This window comes from Mauremys reevesii, linkage group 14 (genome assembly GCF_016161935.1).
Source record: "Mauremys reevesii isolate NIE-2019 linkage group 14, ASM1616193v1, whole genome shotgun sequence".
Lineage (NCBI taxonomy): Eukaryota > Metazoa > Chordata > Testudines > Geoemydidae > Mauremys > Mauremys reevesii.
Genome location: NC_052636.1, coordinates 41,354,124 through 41,374,809, shown reverse-complemented (window position 1 = coordinate 41,374,809; position 20,686 = coordinate 41,354,124). Strand labels below are relative to the sequence as shown.

At 53.5% G+C, this 20,686-nt stretch overlaps 1 pseudogene; it reads left to right on the top strand.

The window, feature by feature from the left end:
• The window catches only part of LOC120381711, a 222,060-nt pseudogene that overhangs the window by 47,685 nt on the left and 153,689 nt on the right, over positions 1–20,686 (top strand).

Genomic DNA, 20,686 nt, shown 5'->3' with positions numbered 1-20,686 from the left:
TGCACTGGGCAGCACAGCTTGGGGAGAAGGTGACCAGCTCTCTGTGGGGATAGAAGTGGTTCAGGACTGTTTAGTAAAGCTGGATGAGCACAAGCTCATGGGGCCAGATGCACTGCATCCGAGGGTGCTAAAGGAGTTGGAAGATGTGATTGCAGAGCCATTGGCCATTATCTTTGAAAAATTATGGCAAGCGGGGGAGATCCCAGATGACTAGAAAAAGGCTAATGTAGTACCCATCGTTTTAAAAGGGAAGGAGGAGGATCCGGGGAACTACAGGCCAGTCAGCCTCACCTTAGTCCCTGGAAAAATCATGGAGCAGGTCCTCAAGGAATCAATTCTGAAGCATTTAGAGGAGAGGAAAGTGATCAGGAACAGTCAGCATGGATTCACCAAGGGCAAGTCATGCCTGACTAACCTAATTGCCTTCTATGAGGAGATAACCGGCTCTGTGGATGAGGGGAAAGCAGTGGATGTGTTATTCCTTGACTTTAGCAAAGCTTTTGATACAGTCTCCCACAGTATTCTTTCTTGCCAGTAAGTTAAAGAAGTATGGGCTGGATGAATGGATGGTAAGGTGGATAGAAAACTGGCTAGATGGTCAGGCTCAACGGGTAGTGATCAACGGCTCCATGTCTAGTTGGCAGCCGGTATCAAGTGGAGTGCCCCAAGGGTCGGTGCTGGGGCCGGTTTTGTTCAATATCTTTATTAATGATTAGGAGGATGGTGTGGACTGCACCCTCAGCAAGTTTGCAGATGACACTAAACTGGGAGGAGTGATAGATACGCTGGAGGGTAGGGATAGGATACAGAGGGACCTAGACAAATTAGAGGACTGGGCCAAAAGAAACCTGATGAGGTTCAACAAGGAGAAATGCAGAGTCCTGCCCTTAGGACGGAAGAATCCCATGCACTGCTACAGACTAGGGACCGAATGGCTGGGCAGCAGTTCTGCAGAAAAGGACCAAGAGGTTACAGTAGACGAGAAGCTGGCTATGAGTCAACAGTGTGCCCTTGTTGCCAAGAAGGCTAACGGCATTTTGGGCTGTATAATTAGGGGCATTGCTGGCAGATCGAGGGATGTGATCATTCTCCTCTATTAGACATTGGTGAAGCCTCATCTGGAGTACTGTGTCCAGTTTTGGGCCCCACGCTACAAGAAGGATGTGGAAAAATTGGAAAGAGTCCAGCGGAGGGCAACAAAAAATGATTAGGGGGCTGAAGCACATGACTTATGAGGAGAGGCTGAGGAAACTGGGCTTGTTTAGTCTGCAGAAGAGAAGACTGAGGGGGGATTTGATAGCTGCTTTCAACTACCTGAAAGGGGGTCCAAAGAGGATGGATCGAGACTGGTCTCAGTGGTAGAAGATGACAGAACAAGGAGTAATGGTCTCAAGTTGCAGAGGGGGAGGTTTAGGTTGGACATTAGGAAAAACTTTTTCACTAGTAGGGTGGTGAAGAACTGGAATGGGTTACCTAGGGAGGTGGTGGAATCTCCTTCCTTAGAGGTTTTTAAGCTCAGGCTTGACAAAGCCCTGGCTGGTATGATTTAGTTGGGGATTGGTCCTGCTTTGAGCAGTAGATTGGAGTAGATGACCTCCTGAAGTCCCTTCCAACCCTGATATTCTATGATTATATGATTAGATGCTCTAATGGTCTCTTCTGGCCATAAAGTCGACTAATTTCTGAAAAACCGAGTGTAGCTTTGGGAGCAGCGTCTGCTGTTTCCCTGTCTAGCCGGCTTGCTGCCTAGAACGAACGCTCCTTGAGTGGGGTGATCCACAGGGAGTAGCTCAAACCTGCAAAGTGCCTGGCCAGGGCAGGACATTAGCCCAGCTAGGGAGGTGTGTGGCAGTGACATCACAAAGGCCTTTTGCAGGACCTTAGCCTATTGGTCCAAGGTGGTGGGGAGGTGGTGACCTCACAGAGAGATGCTGACATCAGCCAGGCAGGACAGGGGCGAGGGGCCATCGAAACCTCAGAGACCCCTGTGGCTTTGCTTCAGCAAGTCTCCTTCTCCAGGTCTCTCTTTGAGGACTGAGAGAGTATTTGGGTTCACGGACGTGAGCGCCAGGAGGAACCTCTTTTCAGTTTTCTCCTTCCCTTTTAGTGATTTTACTAGAAAACAGATGTCCCTGTTTAGAAGGTAAGAGCCTCCTGGAGGTGTGAAACCTGTTCAGTCTGATCCATCTGGTGACAGTTGAATTCTAGGCATGGAAAACATGAGCTTAAGGAGGCAGAATTTTATTCTGCACCTGGGATTTTGTCCCTTAGAATCACTGGGGACATTGGGGTTTGTCCTTTTTGTTTTACCTTTTCCTCCATCCCTCCCTCCCTCCTTTCTCTTTATCTCTTCCTTCTTTTGTCCTTTCTCCTGTTCCCCTCCCAACACCAGGGGGTGTGTGTGTGTGTGTGTGTGTGTGTGTGTGTGTGTGTGTGTCATGGAGGAGGGCTCTACAGCTCCCACTATGGGAGGTCCACCCAAAAATGTGGGGCTGAAATAGTGCTCGGGCAGTGATCCCCACTAGTGACCTGGGCCATCCTTTGGGCTCTCTGGTGCGAACCCTCAGCCTCCCGTCCTCAGTCTCTACCCTGATTGGCTGAGCAGGGGGTTATTGACAGGGAGACTCAGGTCCTTGTTGGTCTCTTTTATGACCAAGGAAATAAGTCAGAACCAGTTGTGTTTGATGAATTTTGCTGCTTCTCTGCATTAATGGTCTCTGAGCAGTTCATGATTCTCTCTAACATTGCAGTTCTCCTCAAATACTTGCTGAATAATTCCTGTGCACTGTTGTTGGTCTGGAGCTCATCTGAGAGCACTTTATTCAGGTCATTCAATGTCTGAAATTCAAGATCCGATGGTTAGTTTGAAAATCAGGGCTCTTGGCTCCTATTCCCAACTCTGTCACTGACTGGCTGTGTGACCTAAGACAAGTCAATTCTCCTTTCTCAGCCTCAGCTTCTCCCTCTTTCAAGTAGGGATAATAATGATCCGCTCCTACCTACCTCAACACACGCACTGTCTCTCCCACACACACGCAGTCTCCACACTGCAGCTGAAAAGCAGCTGGCAATCTAGTAGGATGCCCATGGAACAACGGGAGAGAGAAACCTGCATGACTGAAAGTGCAGCCATGGAGACACCACACACCAGCCTTGCCTAGCAGGGGCAGGGGGGTGAGAAGGGACGTCATCGAGCTCCTGCATCCAGGTCACTTTCCTCAGCCGGGCTGCGTCAGGGGAGGGCAGAGAGCAGCAGCTTCTGATGCTCCCCTCACAGCCCAGCCCAGGTGGGGAAAGTGACCAGGACGCATGGAGCACATAGTGCTGCTCCTCGCTCCCCCCAGCCTCTGTGGGGCCATGGAGGAGCATTGGGGCAGGGGAGAGCAGTGAGCACCTTTGCACGGCCACACGGTGCCCTTTGACCCCCTGGAGCCCTGGGCGGCTGCCGTGGGCCCCACCCCTAAGGCCGGCCAGGCTCCCCAGCACGAACAGCAGAGACACAGGGAGACTGGCCACCCACTGAGCAGAGGTAGCCTGGGCGGCTCGTAATGGAGGCTCGGGGACTCAGCCTCCCAAACCTTGCGTCGCCAAGGGGACAGTGGGGCCCATGACTAGGGGCCCTGGGCAAATTAGGCCCCCCTGGGAAAGTCTCCCCCACGGAGGCCCCAGGGCTGGAGGAGCTCCCACTGCCTGCTACGGTCCGGGGGCTGCAGCAGGGCACAGAGCTTCTCTGGTCTCGGGGCAGCGGGGCAGGGGTAGCGGGTGACAGGGTGGGGCCAGTGGGGAAGGTGGAACAGAGGTGACAGTGGATGGGGCCATGGGTGGAAGATGTGGAAGGGGCGGAGCCACACACAGAAGTGGGGGGGGTCATGGTGCCGGTGCTGGGGCCCCGCACTTGTTCTCCCTTTCCTTGGGCTTTGGCATCACTAGCCCCTGCTTAGCGAGTAGGGGTCAGTGGTCCCCAAAATGTGGGGTGTGACTCCTAGGGGGACACAGAGGAAGATGGATGGGGGCACCTCAGGGCCTGAGCCAGCCCCCATGGAGGGCAGGGAGGGAGCCCCACTCAGCCCCACTCTGTCCCAGCTCTTCCCGAACCCCACCCTCAGCCTGGGCCCCTGGCTCCCAGCCCGGCCTCGACCCCCTGACCTCTGTCCGCACCCCTCTCCCCAGCAAGCAACAGCCCTCCCAGCCCGGTTCTCGACCGCGGCTTCCGAGGAGCCACAGCCATGGATACGAGGCGCAGTGTGAAATGTTTGGGGACCACTGAGTTAGGGTGACGTCCTCAATCACTTCTCTGCAGTCAATGAAAGCCTTTCTTCCCCACCCACCCCTCCGTCATGGCGGCCTAGGTACGTTCCGCTGCCCTTCACTCGTACAGGAAGGAGAATAACATTTTATTCCACTCCAATGCTAAAGTGATTTGCAACCCACAACCATCCCAAACTGGTCATTTTGGGGAAGCGGCCCCATCATGCTGCATAGCTAGGCGGAGTAGGGGTGTCTATGCAAACACGGCCTGTTCCTGAAGTCTTCCCACAGCTCATCACTAGATGTGAGGGGGGAGCTCATTCAGCCCCTGCTTACGCTTAGTATTTAAAAACTCCTTAGTGTCCCTATCTCTGCTGGCCTTAGATTTCTCCTCCTGTCCACTTTTGACAGCTCAGATGAGGTGGCCGAGTGGTTAAGGTGATGGACTGCTAATCCATTTTGCTCTGCGCACATGGGTTCAAATCCTATCCTCATCGGCTGCATTTAGTCTTAACTCTCCTTTATAGACAACCATCTCCCCCCTTGGTACAATGACAGATCAAACAATGTTGCTGCTTGCAAACAAAAACCGTCTCGGAATCTCAGCTCCCCACTCCTTGCTTCAAATAAAATGTCCAAATCCTGGATTTCTAGAAAAAATTATCTAGTCCTGCATTTCTTAGCTTTTATCTCAAAGGGAACAGCCTCATAATCTCCCCAAACACCTGGGACCTCCCAAATAATTAAAATACCCGCAACCTGAGCAAGGCCACAACAGTGAACCAGAGCTAGTGCCTAGGCCAAGCTGTTCTGAAGGAGGCAACTCAACCATTTTCTCTCTGCTTCCCTTGGCAAAGTCTGACTGAGAAAACAGAATTCCCCAAACTGAAAATTTTCTGCTGAAAAACCACTACTAGTCTGTTTGGGGACTTTGGTTTGAATGTACTATTATTATTCTCTTCTGATTTCTGAATCAGTTTTGCCATCCAGGTGTGTTTCCAGCTGTTGAGTTGTGGGGGAGAGAGGCTAACTCATAATGTCTCTACCCCCCCTTTCATAGTTTCTTCCACTGGCTAGGAAGTACCTTTGCTAGGTTGTGAGCAAGCAGTGCCCATTGTCGCTGTGCTATCTCGGAGAAGTCTGCATTGTACACGGTTCCTGGGATAGTCCTTGGGACTGTGGATCCCTTTAATGGGCCAGCAGCGAGTCTGGCTCCTCCATTCTCACACCTGAAAGGCTGGTGGTGGGCATTTCCCAACCTCATCTCAGTAACACACACAGAGCAAAACTTCCCAGCCAATGCTACACACACAATCCAACACAACAGTAATGTTCAACAGACCAACACTTTTGAAATGACACCTCACCAGGCAGACTTTGTACAAACCGTATCATCATTATATGAGAGTGGTGAATATGGGGCTTCCAGGGTGCTGCTCTGAGCACAGCGAGCCACCCCTGGGCTGACATTGCAATGGAGACGTACCCTTAGAGTCCATCTCTCCTGGGATGGAGATGGCAGCATGGCTGGCCTGGACCATCTGACCTCATGAAGCTAAAGCTGAAAGGCTAAAAACTGTGGTGCAGATATTTGTGTTCACACTGAAGCCTGGATTCAGAAACCCTCACCCCTCGTGGGGTCTCAGAGGATGGGCTCCAGACCATCTGTCTGCACTGTAATTTTATAGTCTTGCAGCCCAAGCCCCATAACCCTGAGTCAGCTGACCCGGGCTTTGCGACAGGTGCCCTGGGTGTGTTAATCACAGTGCAGACATAACATTAGGCTACGTCTCAGTGCAATGAAACACCCACGACTGGCCCGTGTCACGTTAATCAGGGTCATGCGGCAGGCTGTAAAGTTGCAGTGTCCGTGTCTCGGCTCAGGCTCAGTCCCCTGCTCCAGGAGCCCAGAAGGTTGGGAGGGGGTTTAGCAAGTGGAAATGGTAAAACCGCAGGGGAGTATTACCCTGGACTCATGGCATTTCTCCATTGGTCTGTCTGCTCTGGGGCGGGGACAGAAACACGTCCTGCTGCTTTTGTTATTTCAAAGGGCGGTTTAGGATTTTCATTCTCAGACACAGTGCACAAAACAGGACTCAACCCTCGGCATAAACTAAACAGGCTGCCCACAGTTTCTGGCAGCCACAATGACCATTTGGTGTGTAGCCCTGAGGATTAATCTGTTGGTCTGTATAAAATGTCTTTTTGATAAAAGTGTGTAGGCTGCATAGATTAATAGAATTTGCAATAAGCTGTAATGATACCTAGAAGCTTCTGGGCCAGACATCCTGGCCTATTTCCTCTGTGATGCTGAAAGCAACCTTTAAGACCCTTACTCAGAAAAGTGATAATAGGAAACAAACCTACGCAAATTGTCTAGGGACTTTCTGAATATCTGCTAACCTTTCACCTAGTTAGGTGCAAAAGTAGGGTATTTCTGCCCACAAAATATAACAAGTCTACCACAAGATACGTAGATAGTTGTCATTAGTACGTACACAAAGGTCAGCCTATGAAAACAGGTACCCTCACCTTTCCATGGGGGAAAGACAAATTTGGGCATAGGAGGAAGGATTTCTCCCTATAAAAGGTGTGATAATCCACCATTAGAGCAGGCGATACATCTCTCTGTTTCCTGGTCGTCTCAACCTGCTTCGAAGCCTTTTTCTCCTATGAAAGCTGTCAATACTAAGTCGTAGTATTAATTCTTTTAAAAAGTTGTGAGTATGAAATAATTCTTAATTTCTACTTCACCTCTAAAGCATCTATGCTAAGAAGGGTTTAATTCATAACCAGTTTCTTTATAACTATACTTCCTCTAGCAGAGGTGTGAAATTCACTCTAGTACAATTTGCTGCAAAGTGCATTAGAACTGTGTAATATATCATATCTCTTAAAGAACTGTGATATTTTGTAACTTTGTAATCAAACTGCTTTTAACATTTTACATTTACTTCTTGTTTCATTGATTTTAAATAAAAGGTCTTGTTTGACTAAACTTTGTCTCAGTGTAAATTCCTGTTATACCCCAATCTCCTTGTATTAAATTCTGTGAAGCCTGATTCAAGACGAACTTTTATCTTCTGATCACACATATTGGCGAGCCATACCCATATTATTAATATCTATCAATTATTACTAACATTATTAATTAATTAGAAAATTAATTATTAAATAAAACCAAATTGAGTGGATAAATTCCACTGTCCCTATTAACCCTCCCCCAATCAGGCAACAGGTGTGAGAGCTCAGACCGGCTCCTGTCCCAGAGGAGTGGCTTGTCTGTGAGGGGACTGGACCACTGACCTATCAGCTCCTAACTCCCAAACTTTCAGTAACTCTATCCTCAGTGCCTGTGAGTGTAATTTAAAACATAAGAAAAACCACACTAGGCTAGACCGAAGGTCCATCTAGCTCTGAATCTTGTCTTCTGACAGTAGCCAGTACCAGGTGCCCCAAAAGCAACTCAGTAAGGTACCACTGGAACTTGAACCCAGGATCTCCTGTATACAAAACAGTGGTTTTAGCCAGCTAAGCCATGGTGCCTACAGCTGCTGAAGGGATCATGTCTGCACACACCTGACTCTCTGCCAACCTCCATCTGGGCCTGACAAGCTTTGCTGGTGTTTGGATTCAGAAAAGCAGAGGAGCAGGTGAAGTTTTACTCCCAAGGTTCTTTGGACAGGTCTATGCTACACAATTAGATCGGTGTAACTACATTACTCAGGGGTGTAAAAAATTTACCTCCCTAAGCAATGCAGTTATATCAGCCTAACTTGGTGCAGATAGCGCTGTGCCAACAGGAGGGCTTCTCCCATCAACATAGCTTGGGGAGGGCTTGGTTAGTGAAGATGAAGAGAATAGGTGGCCCATGGCTCTTGCATTTGGGGAGGCTGGGTGTGAGCGCTGGAAGCTCCCTAGAAGTGGGGGGCCCATTGGTGCCCAGACCATGGCACTGTCCCCCACCGTTCTCCTCTCTCTGAGGCCCCACCTGTGCTCCCCCCTTGCTCCTGTTTGGCCACTTCCCACCCCCGCTCTTCCTCTTTGGCTGAGGATGGCTGAGCCACCTCTCGCTCGCTCCTCCTCTCCCCCAAGGCCTTCCTGCCTCCTGCTCATGCCTCTCCACCCCCTACCACAAGGTCTGCCCATCAGCCGCCACCGCCACCTAACTGACCCGACACAGCAACCCACCCTGCCCACCACCCACACCTCTCTGCCTCTCCCTGAGACCCACCTGTCCACATCTTTCTTGGTCATCTGTTGTTATTCCATGAAGCATCAAGAATGGAATAAAAAGATGAGTTTACTCCAGGGTGAGGAAACAAAGAAGCCACCAACACCCCAACATTGCTGCTTTAGTTAAAGTATTTAGTTAAAACAGCTATTGAATGTCCTCCCTATGCCCCTTTTGTCACCAGAGCACATCCATGCTAGCAGTTCGTGGATGGCAACAGAGAGCAGTGCACTGTGGGCAACTATCCCACTGTGCAACTGGCTGCAGGGTGTTTTGGGAAGGGTTTGCAATGCCTCACGGACTGGTACAGCATCACATGATGCAGGTTTCTCTATCCCACCGTACCACGGGCATCTTACTAGATTGCCAGCTGCTTTTCAACTGCAGTGTGAGTGGCGGGGTAGAGACTGTTTGTGTTCTGGGGAGAGACAGTGTGTGTGCTGGGGAAGAGTGAGTGTGTTGAGCTAGGTAGGAGCGGATCATTATTATCCCTTCTCGAAAGAGAGAGAAGCTCAGGCTGAGAAAGGAGAATTGACTTCTCTTAGGTCACACAGCCAGTCAGGGGCAGAGTTGAGAATAGGACCCAAGAGCCCTGATTTTCAATCTAACCATCGGATCTTGAATTTCATACACTGAATGACCTGAATAAAGTGCTCACAGATGAGCTCCAGACCAACAACAGTGGACACGAATTATTCAGCAAGTATCTGAGAGAACTGCAACATTTGAGAGAATCATGAACTGCTCAGAGACCATTAATGCAGAGAAGCAGTAAAATTTATCAAACACAGAACTGGTTCTGACTTATTTCCTTAGTCTTAAAGAGAACAACAAGGACCTGAGTCTCCTCCTGTCAATAACCCCCTGCTCAGCCAATCAGGGTAGAGACTGAGGACGGGAGGCTGAGGGTTCTCACCAGAGAGCCCAAAGGATGGCCCAGGTCACTGGTGGGGATCACTGCCCGCGCACTATTTCAGCCCCATATTTTTGGGTGGACCTCCCACAGTGGGAGCTGCAGAGCACTCCCCCGCAACTCCCCCCCCACACACACCCTCTCCTGGTGTTGGGAGGGGAACAGGTAAAAGAAAAGGACAAAGGAAGCAAGAGAAGAAGAGAAAGGAGGGAGGAAGAGGTGAAGCAAAAAGGACAAACCCCAATGTCCCCAGTGATTCTAAGGGACAAAATCCCAGGTGCAGAATAACATTCTGCCTCCTTAAGCTTGTGTTTTCCATGCCTAGAATTCAACTGTCACCAGATGGATCAGACTGAACAGGTTTCACATCTCGAGGAGGCTCTTACCTTCTAAACAGGGACGGCTGTTTTCTAGTAAAATCACTAAAAGGGAAGGAGCAAACTCGAAAGAGGTTCCTCCTGGCGCTCACGTCCGTGAACCCGAATACTCCCTCACTCCTCAGAGAGAGACCCGGAGAAGGAGACTTGCTGAAGCAAAGCCACAGGGGTCTCTGAGGTTTCCCTGGCCCCTCGCCCCTGTCCTGCCTGGCTGATGTCAGCATCTCTCTGTGAGGTCACCACCTCCCCACCACCTTGGACCAATAGTCTGAGGTCCTGCCAAAGGCCTTTGTGATGTCACTGCCACACCCCTCCCTTGCTGTGCTAATGTCCTGCCCCTGACCAGGCACTTTGCAGGTTTGAGCTACTCCCTGGGGATCACCCCACTCAAGGAGCGTTCGTTCTAGGCAGCAAGCCGGCTAGACAGGGAAACATCAGACGCTGCTCCCAATGCTACACTCAGTTTGCCAGAAATGAGTCGACTTTATGGCCAGAAGAGACCATTAGAGCATCTAATCTGACCCCCTGCATATCACAGGCCTCCTGTATGACACAAGAGCTACTTGGGTCTGTTCCTAGAATGGAAGCCGCATATTAAACAAGTCCCAACAGGTTTGCTACACCCTGGCCTCCTCCGATTCTCCACCCGTGAATGTTTTGGCTACTCCAACCTCCAAGCCAGACTGTCCAAGCTTCCCACCTCCTGTGTATTTGCTGTCCCTTCAGCAGGAACCCACCAGAACCTCCCCCACCCAATAATCCCTACCTGAGCTGGCTCCACTGCAGCCATTTCCCTTCCCTGTCCCATGGGAGGATGGGATGAGCTGGAGCGAAACATGGACGACATCCTGCAGCCTGGCAGGGCGAGAAGGGCAGTTGTGGGGGTTTCAAAACAGGCTTTAGTTCATGTCACATCACGATTCCCCCAGGATCTTTCCCTGCAGAGACACAGCCTAGGCTCTGCCATGCTGGGAACATGCTCCAGCTCTTGATTGCAGGGGAGACCTGGCCCCTCCTGCCAGGCTAAGCCCACAGGGAGATTTTTCAGCCTCCCCAGTAATAAAGTCTCTGAACAAAATGCTGGAAAGGAGCAGAACCAAAGGGGCTGGGCAGGCTCCATAGGGACACTGGCTCCTCCCTTCCCCTCCTGTGCGGCCACGTCCTGTTGCTGGCAGAGATCGGTCCCCCCATCTCCCCCCCAGAGGCAGCCGTGTCTGCGGGCTCCCCCAGCCAGCACCTACTAACCACCACCCATGCAGGGGGAGTGACACAGGACAGCAAATTCCACCTACCCAAGGACAAACTGCTGCAGATAAACGGGCTGGGTTCACATCCCAAAGCTGAGGAGAATTTAAGAATTATGGAGAAAACAGGGCAAAATAAGAGACTAGAGAGTCAATAATTTTAAAGAAAACGAGGGAATCTCCTTGGATTTTCTAGCCACGTGTGGGGAGGGGAGAGAGAAGGGAAGAACTAGAGAGAATTGTTCTCAGGTTTTGAGATGGAAGAAATGGCACAAACAGGAAAGGATGCAGTGGCTCACCCCCGTGACCATAGGCGTGTGCAGCACATTTCATTAGGGTGTGCACCCAGGAGCCCTGCCCTAGCCCCACCCATCCACTGCCTCCACTTCCTGCCCCTGGCTGCCCCCTCAGAACCCCAACCCCTGCTCCTTGTCCCCTGACTGCCCCCTCCTGAGACCCCCACTGTAACTGCCTCCCTAGGACCCTACTACAAGTCCCCTGACCCTTATCCACACCCCTGCCCCAGACAGACCCCGGGTCTCCCACGCCCCATCCAACCGCTCCCGCCCCTAACAGGACCCCAGAACTCCCGGCCCATCCAACTCCCTCTGCTCCCTGCCTGCCCGACCCCACTCCACCTCCCGACCTCAACCCATCAACCCTCCTGCTCCTTGTCCCCTGACCGCCTCCAGAGACCCCCAACCCCTAATCACCCCCAACTATCCAACCCCCTCCCCACCTCCTGGCAGCTCTGTCTAGTGGCTGCTCCCCACACACTCAAAGTGGCGGAGGAGGTTCCTTCTCCTTCGGTGGGAAGGTTGCCTAGTGGTTAAGGCACAGGACTCAGGCTCAGGTGTTCTGGGTTTGAGTCTCTGCTCTGCCACAGACTCCCTGCTTAGCCTTGGGAAAGTCACTTCACCTCATTGTGCCCTAGATCCCACCTGCCCAATGGGGCCAACACTGACCCTGCCTCCTGGGCTAAATCCATTCATGGCTGGGTGATGGGAAATGGAGATACCAACATGGGGAGATATGGGCTGAATTTCTCCACAGCCAGAGAGTGGGAGCCAGCTCCATGGGCGGCAGGTTATATATTTGTGTGGGGCTCGGGCCCCAGCAATATTCAGGGCTGGGCGCCCTGCTCCAGCAATAGTTGGAGCTGGGTCTCTTCCGCCCCGGTCCTGCCTGGAGCAGGTCCCAGCCCCGCCTGCCACCCCCTCCGCGTGTTCCCCGTCCGCCGCGTTGTGTTGCATCCCTGCCTGACAGAACGCAGCACGCTGCTGCCGGGAGGGCTCCCAGCAGATTTGCTGTCTGCTGCCGCAGGGTCCTGAGTGCCTGCCCTCCGCCAGTACTGGCAAGGCAGGCTGCCTTACCCTGAGCCTCTCAACCCCAAACCCTCAGCCCCAGCCAGAGCCCTCATTCCCACACCCTAATCCTCTGCCCCAGCCAGAGCCCTCATCCCCCACACCTAATCCTCTGCCCCAGCCCTGAGCGCCCCACATCATGAACCCCTCATCCCCTGCACCTAATCCTCTGCCCCAGCCCTGAGCACCCCATCATGAACCCCTCATCCCCGCACCTAATCCTCTGCCCCAGCCCTGGGCGCCCACATCATGAACCCCTCATCCCCGCACCTAATCCTCTGCCCCAGCCCTGAGCGCCCCACATCATGAACCCTCATCCCCGCACCTAATTCTCTGCCCCAGCCTGGCTCCCCACATCATAGACCCTCATCCCCCTGCACCCTAATCCTCAGCCCGGCCAGAGCCCTCACCCCCGCACCTAATCCTCAGCCCCAGCCAGAGCCCTCATTCCCCGCACCTAATCCTCTGCCCCAGCCCTGGCGCCCCACATCATGAACCCCTCATCCCCTGCACCTAATCCTTTGCCCCAGCCCTGAGTGCCCCCACATCATGAACCCCTCATCCCCTGCACCTAATCCTCTGCCCCAGCCAGAGCCCTCAGCCCCGGACAGAGCCCTCAGCCCCGCACCTAATCCTCAGCCCCAGCCTGGCGCCCCACATCATGAACCCCTCATCCACAGCCCTCACCCACAGCCCAACCCTCTTCCCTAGCCCTGAGCCCCCTCCTGCATCATGTACCCCTCATCCTCAGCCCCACAGTCCTCACCCTGCACTCCCTCCTATCCCCAAACTCCCTCCCCCGTCCCACACACCCCATCCCAACCCCAAACACCAACCCAAAGCCAGCACCCATCACCACCACCAGCACACCCACCCCCAGCCCCACCCCACAGCCAGCACCCACCACCTTCCTGCACCCTAATCCCCAGCCCAGGATCTGCACCCCAGACCTCCCCGCCAGCCCTCCCAGAGCCTTGGGCAGGTGGGGGCGGAGTTGGGGGGCGGAGTTGAGGCAGGTTCTAGGCCACCAAAATTTTACAAACTTGCCACCCATGGCCAGCTCCACAGGCGGGATGGGAGCGAGAGGAGCTCAGGCCAGCTCCACACAGGGCGGGTGGGGTCCGGGCGACATCCCTGCACCCTGTGCGACTACGGTGGCTGGGGCTCCGAGCAAGGGACCTCAGCCCCACATCTTCTGCCAGGGCCCGGGGTTCTCCTGCCTTCCCCAGGGGGGCTCCTCTCCCCTGCGCCTCTCCCCACCGCGGCTTCTGCCGGTATCTGGAGCTTCTACCCCCAACCTCCCCGCCCCAGCCCAGCTGGGCTCCCGGGCACCCGCCGCTGCTGTGGCCGGAGCCGAGCCTGGCGGGCAGGGAGCAGCGATTCACGCGGGGCCCTGGCAGAGCCCCCAGCCCGAGCGGGGCAGGGCAGCCCCAGGAGCGGGGCTCTGCTGGCCCCGCCCCCACCGACCCCTGGGGCTGTTTGGGGGGGGTCACTCAGCCCCCCAGGAGTGGGGGGGGGAGCAGCGGAGCGGAGCCTGCCCAGCCAACAGCTGATCGCAGCTGCGCCCAGGCCGCCCCCGGGGAAAAGCTCCGCGGAGGAGGCACCACAAGCTGCCGGCAGCGGGTCATTCCAGGGGCCGAGCACCCGCCTGCAGCCGCCGCAGCCTCCCCGGAGCCCCCAAGGGAGGGGGCAGCCTCCCCAGCCGGGGCTCAGGGCATTGGGGTGCCGGGGCTCCCCTGCCCACGCCTGGGCCCGGGACACTCACACACACTCTGCCCGGGGCTCCCTGGTGCCCAGAGACCGAGCAACCCCGCCCTTCCCCGCCTGCAGCCCCGGCCTCGCCCCGCCCCTCCCGCCCCGCCCGCCGCACCCAGGGGAGCCCCGGGCCCAGGCTCGGGCCCCACCGGGAGCCCAGCGGGGCCGGGGGCAGCTCCTGCGGCAGCTGAGAACAGCGGCTCCGCTCCGCCCGGGCGGCTCCAGCGCTGCTGGCAGCACGTGGCCACCAGGGGCAGCTGCTGGGCCCGGGCTCCTGCGTCACAATGTGCCAGAGCCCCGCCCCAGGAGCTGCCCCCAGGCTGTGCCAGAGCCCCGCCCCAGGAGCTGCCCCGCCCCGGCCTGTGCCAGAGCCCCGCCCCAGGGCTGCCCCGCCCCGGGCTGTGCAGAGCCCCGCCCCAGGAGCTGCCCCGCCCCTGGGCTGTGCCAGAGCCCCGCCCCCAGGGCTGCCCGCCCCGGGCTGTGCCAGAGCCCCGCCCCAGGAGCTGCCCCGCCCCGGGCTGTGCCAGAGCCCCGCCCCAGGAGCTGCCCCGCCCCGGGCTGTGCCAGAGCCCCACCCTCAGGAGCTGCCCCGCCCCGGGCTGTGCAGAGCCCCGCCCCCAGGAGCTGCTCCCCTGGGATTTGTTCTCCTGCCTCCTTCTTCCCAGCACCCACCTCCCAGCTGTTCCTTCCTGTGTCTGCAAACAGGCCCCGGGCAGGCTGCAGCGCTCGCTGGGGCTGGCTCCAGTGGCTGAAGTTGCCTCCATCTCTGCTCACCTGAGGAGGGAGGGATGAAGAGAGGAGATGGTCCCAGGGTGTGAAAGCAGAACCAGGGGCAGGGAAAGAAGGACTGTTTGGAAAGGTGGGTTTTTGCGGGGGTGTGTGTGATCAGATGGAGTCAGAAGCAGTTGGGCAGCAGAGGCTCAGGGAGATTGAGGAACCCCTGGGTGTCCAGTGTTGGCAGGGTTTGTACAGCACCTAGCGCAATATGGGGTCCCAGGCTATAACTAGCTATTTTTACACCCAAGGCAAGAATATAAAATGCGCCCTGCTCTGCCACCCAGCCCTTGAAACACCCCCAGCGCCACCCATCCCTGTGAAACAACCCCCCATGCACCGCCCGCCCCGCAGAAACAAACCCTCCTTCCCCAGCACCTCCCACGAAACAGCTGTGGGCCGAGGAAGGTTTGGGGAGGAGGGAGAAGAAACGGCCCCCATAGGGTGACCAGATCTCCCCATCACACCCCTCTTCACCCCCTATCCCCCACAGGCCTGCTGCATCTCCTGCTCGTCAGTCCCCCACCCACCACTCACCTCCTTTCACCTCCTCCCTCCCCTGCCAGAAACCCCCCTGCCTGCCCCTAGAGCCCCTGCTGGCTCACTGCTCACCTCTGTGCCCACCAGCCACTTGCCCACCTGTTCCCCACTTGCCCCCACACCGCCCCCCAGGGGAAAGCCTCATTCCGAGACCCAGGGTCACCATATCACTGCACCCGCAGTCACTCCAGTGCGGTTGTAGATAAATCTCTGCATTTTGCATTTTTGTATAACTTTTACATGACTTTGTATTGAACCTTGGTAATATGTTATAGGAGGCCCCTAAGGTAGTGTAATTAAGGTAACAGAAAAATGTCTTTTTGCTAGAAGTAGAATAAGATCTCTCCCCCCCCCCCCACTTGGTAACCCGTCGCCCTGTGGAGTGAATGAGGTGGGACTGAGGAAGGCGTGGAAGGCAGCACCTCCAGACAGCTGCACCCCATGGAGAGGGGCTGGGAGCCCGACCAAGGCCAATCAGACCTGGCAAGTGGGCTGGCTAGAGAAGAACCGACACACTGACAGCCTCGGGGTTAGGAGCAAGCACCTTCCTGTGGGAACCCCTCTGTGCAGCACTGGGACAACCCCCAGCCCAGAGAAAAGCAGCAAAAAGGACCAACAGACACTGTCCCAGATTTTGAATCTGGGAGATTTGCCCCTCTCCACCCACCGACTCACCGCTTGCCTCCTCACCCCCCACCAAGTGTAAAGCCTCATTCAGAGACCCAGGGTCACTATATCACTGCACCCAGCAGTCACTCACTGCAGCACCAAACATTAAACTACTGAAAATGGCGCCCCCCTCCAGCCACCAACTTTTTGGACTAGAAAGCTTTGCCCCAGACATCCCCTTCAGAAGACATCCGCAGACTGGCCTCACCTGGCAGCCCCCAAAGAAGGAATTGGGGGGACTAAATGGACAGGGCCCCTCTCTAGCTGAAGCCTGGCAAGGGAGGTACGTGGATCACTAAATTTAAAATGAAAAGTGAGGGAGGAGGCTCTGCTGGACCTGGGCAGCTCTAGATACAGCACCAGGCACGTAGGAGGATTTCCACTCCTGAGCCGTGGAAGCAGAAATTGACTTTTCCTTTCCAGATTTAGTTAATGTTCAGAAAGGGAATCTAGCACCTGCCTTCAGATTTAAACACCTCAACATTCAGGAGGGCTCCAGCTCAGTTTGGGCAGCTGTTACTTCATTTCTCCCAAATCAAATATGCTGATCCACTGTCATTTGCTGTAGAAAAAGTAGGATAAAATTGAGCAGAAATGTGTCCCAGGGTTATTAGGACTGGAATTGCAATTTTCAACAGCCATTGCCTTTTTGTTTAAAAAGGAAGACAGTGATATTGCATTGTAAATTCCCCAGAGGTAATAATTGGAGATATACCAATTTCCGAGAACTGGAAGGGACCTTGAAAGGTTATTGAGTCTAGCTCCCTGCCTTCACTAGCAGGACCAATTTTTGCTCCAGATTCCTAAATAGCCCCCTCAAGGATTGAGCTCATAACCCTGGGTTTAGCTGGCCAATGTTCAAACCACTGAGCTACTCCTCCCCCCTGCCCTGCTAAATGACCCACCCTGGGAGCAAGTTACAAGTGACCCAGGGCTGGGGTGGAAGGAGAGTGCAGGGGTGTGGGAGTGTGTGTGTGTGTGGGGAGGCCCAGGGCTGGGGTGGCAGGGGGCAGGTGGAGAGGCAGAGCCCAGGGCTGGTGTGTCGGTGGGGAGCAGTGGGGAAAGGGCAAGGCCACGAGCTGGGGCAGCATGGGGTATGTGGGGGGCAGAGCCCAGGGCTGGGATGGCAGGGGGTGCAGGTTGGGAGTGGAGAGCCCAAGGCTGGGTTGGCAGGGGTGTGGGTGGAGGCAGAGCCCAGGTCTGGGGTGGCAGGGAGGTGCAGGGAGCCAGGGCTGGGGTGGGGGCAGCCAAAATTTTTTTGCTTGGGACGTCAAAACCTAGAGCCGACCCTGCCTCCACGCACCGTGAGGTAGGTAGGAGCAGATCATTATTATCCCTACTTGAAAGAGGGAGAAGCTAAGGCTGAAAGGAGAATTGACTTGTCGTAGGTCACACAGCCAGTCAGTGGCACAGTTGGGAATAGGACCCAAGAGCCCTGATTTTCAAACTAACCATCGGATCTTGAATTTCAGACATTGAATGACCTGAGTAAAGTGCTCTCAGATGAGCTCCAGACCAACAACAGTGCACAGGAATTATTCAGCAAGTATTTGAGGAGAACTGCAATGTTAGAGAATCATGAACTGCTCAGAGACCATTAATGCAGAGAAGCAGCAAAATTCATCAAACATAGAACTGGTTCTGACTTATTTCCTGGGTCTTAAAAGAGACCAACAAGGACCTGAGTCTCCTCCCTGTCAATAACCCCCTGCTCAGCCAATCAGGGTAGAGACTGAGGACAGGAGGCTGAGGTTCTCACCAGAGAGCCCAAAGGATGGCCCAGGTCACTGGTGGGGATCACTGCCCAAGCACTATTTCAGCCCACATTTTTGTGTGGACCTCCCAAAGTGGGAGCTGCAGAGCACTGCCCCGCAACACACACACACACACACACACACACATGTGGTAGTGGGAGGGGAACAGGAGAAAGGACAAAATAAGCAAGAGAAGAAGAGAAAGGAGGGAGAGAGGGATGGAGGAAAAGGAAAAAGCACAAACCCTAATGTCTCCAGTGATTCTAAGGACAAAATCCCAGGTGCGGAATAAACTTCTGTCTCCTTAATCTCGTGTTTTCCATGCCTAGAATTCAACTGTCACCACATGGATCAGACTGAACAGGTTTCAAACCTCCAGGAGGCTCTGACCTTCTAAACAGGGACGGCTGTTTTCTAGTAAATCACTAAAGGGAAGGAGAAAACTCGAAAGAGGTTCCTCCTGGTGCTCACGTCCGTGAACCCGAATACTCCCTCAGTCCTCAGAGAGACCTGGAGAAGGAGACTTGCTGGAGCAAAGCCACAGGGGTATCTGAGGTTTCCTGGCCCCTCACCCCTGTCCTGATGTCAGCATCTCTCTGTGAGGTCTACCTCCCACCACCTTGGACCAATAGTCTGAGGTCCTGCAAAGGCCTTTGTGATGTCACTGCCCACACCCTCCCTTGCTGGGCTAATGTCCTGCTCCCTGGCCAGTGCTGCTTTGCAGGTTTGAGCTACTCCTGGGGATCACCCCTACCAAGGAGCGTTCGTTCTAGGCAGCAAGCCACGGCTAGACAGGGAAACATCAGACGCTGCTCCCAATGCTACACTCAGATGTTCAGAAATGAGTCGACTTTACAGCCAGAAGAGACATTCATTAGAGCATCCTAATCTGACCCCACCATATCATACAGGCCTCCTGTATGACACAAGAGCTACTCTTGGGGCGACACATTCAGAAAGGCATCTAGTCTTCATTAAATGACATCAAGAGATGGAGAATCCACCACTTTCCTTGGTAGCTTGTTCCTGTGGTGAATCACATCCTCGCTAAGTTGAATATTTGTGCCTTAATTGTAATATCGAATTTGTCTCTTTTCACCTTCCAGCCACTGGGTCTTGTTATGCCTTTCTCTGCTCGGGATTCAAGAGCCCTTTAATACTCAATCTTTTCTCTTCCATTAAGATGACTTCAACACTTCAATGAAGTCACCTTTCAATCTTTCTTTTGATCAGCTAAACAGGTTTGAGCTTCTTTCAATAGCTCACTAGAAGGCATTTTTCTCCAGCCCTCAGAACATTTGGTGGCTCTTTTGCTGCCCCAAACTCCTAATTTCACAACATGCTTTTCAAAAACGAGGGACACCAAAACTGGAGGCTATTCCAGTATCAGTCTCACTGATGCCATGTCACCTCTTGTGATGTTATTGGACATAATTTGTAACTGTATAGATCACCGTTAAGCGACTTGCTGTTCTGTATTTGCAGCCTTAATATTGTAGAAAGGTGTCGTGTAAGGGTCCTATGGAGAGGTTCTGATTGGCTGATAATGAGATGCTATCTCTAGATCAAGTATCATTTTTGTGAGTTGACGTTATGAATATTGGCTCTATGCTGCCTGTATTTAAACTTGTGCTCTGCTTTTGGGAAACACCCCAGACAAGCTGGTGTGTCAGTTCTGCCTATAGCACGGCTTGATGCAGTGTTAGGGAAATGTGAGAACCACTACACTACAGAAACTCCATTACAGTGCCCTGCCCTGCCCTCCAAATTCCCCTGCACTTTGGTGGTAGCTCACCCTGGCACACACTGGTGGGCGAACCTGGAGGAAACTGGCAGCAGCTCTCTGATGGGTCGGCTGGAAGAGCGAGGACTGGAGCCAGGGATCAGGAAGTCGTCATACATCACCTTTGTGACTCCTGGCTTGAAGGAGCTTCTTTTCTTCCCCTTGCTGATAAGCAGCAAAGAGAAGAAAGAAAGATCTGAGTGGAGCCAACAGGGTGCAGAAGTAAATGCTGCCTTTCCTGCAGTGAAGCCCCAAGATGAGGACTTGCATTGAGTAAAGGCAGTGCTGTGTTTCCAGCCCACTGCTGCCCAGCAAGAGGGATGAAACAGTCTACTGAAGCCTGGGATTGAACCAGAGACCTTTAGAGGCTTCAGTCTAATACTCCCCAACTACAGGCTACTTCAGCACTTGCAACAGAGCTTTTTGGGCTGCTGCTTCTCACCTTGGGTTTATTGTCCATAAACCCATCTCTCCAGTCAACAATGGCCAATACAAGACAGACATCGCTTATATTTTAGCCCGCGGAAACGTCATCAACTAGTCTGGATCTCTCAAATGCTGCGCGCTTCAGTTCTACATGAGGAAAGGCTGAAAGTGACCTTTGAACAAAGGGCCTGGGAGTTGGCACATCCTAACACTGTCTGTTTCCAACTGTAACACTATTTAATACCAGCACCCTGTACTTTTAGTGAGTGCTCCATTTCTAGATGTTAGTACATTTCAGTTACTGTCAAAATTAAAAGTTTCTATATGCTTAGAAGAAATGATTTTTTAATTTGCTTATATCTGCATGAATAAATACCCTTTTACATCTAGCATGAACATTTATTGTCTTTATATGATGAAAATCCTGCATCCAGATTGGCCATCAAAATAATGAAATAGACTACAAATGCAATAAAATACGGTATTCAATGGTTTAACATATGGAGCCCAGGGCTGGGAGGTTCGAAGACACGTCTTGCCTGGGATCTCACTTGGTCTAGGAGGCCCTGTCAGAGACAGGAGTTAGTCTCACATGCCTATTTCCA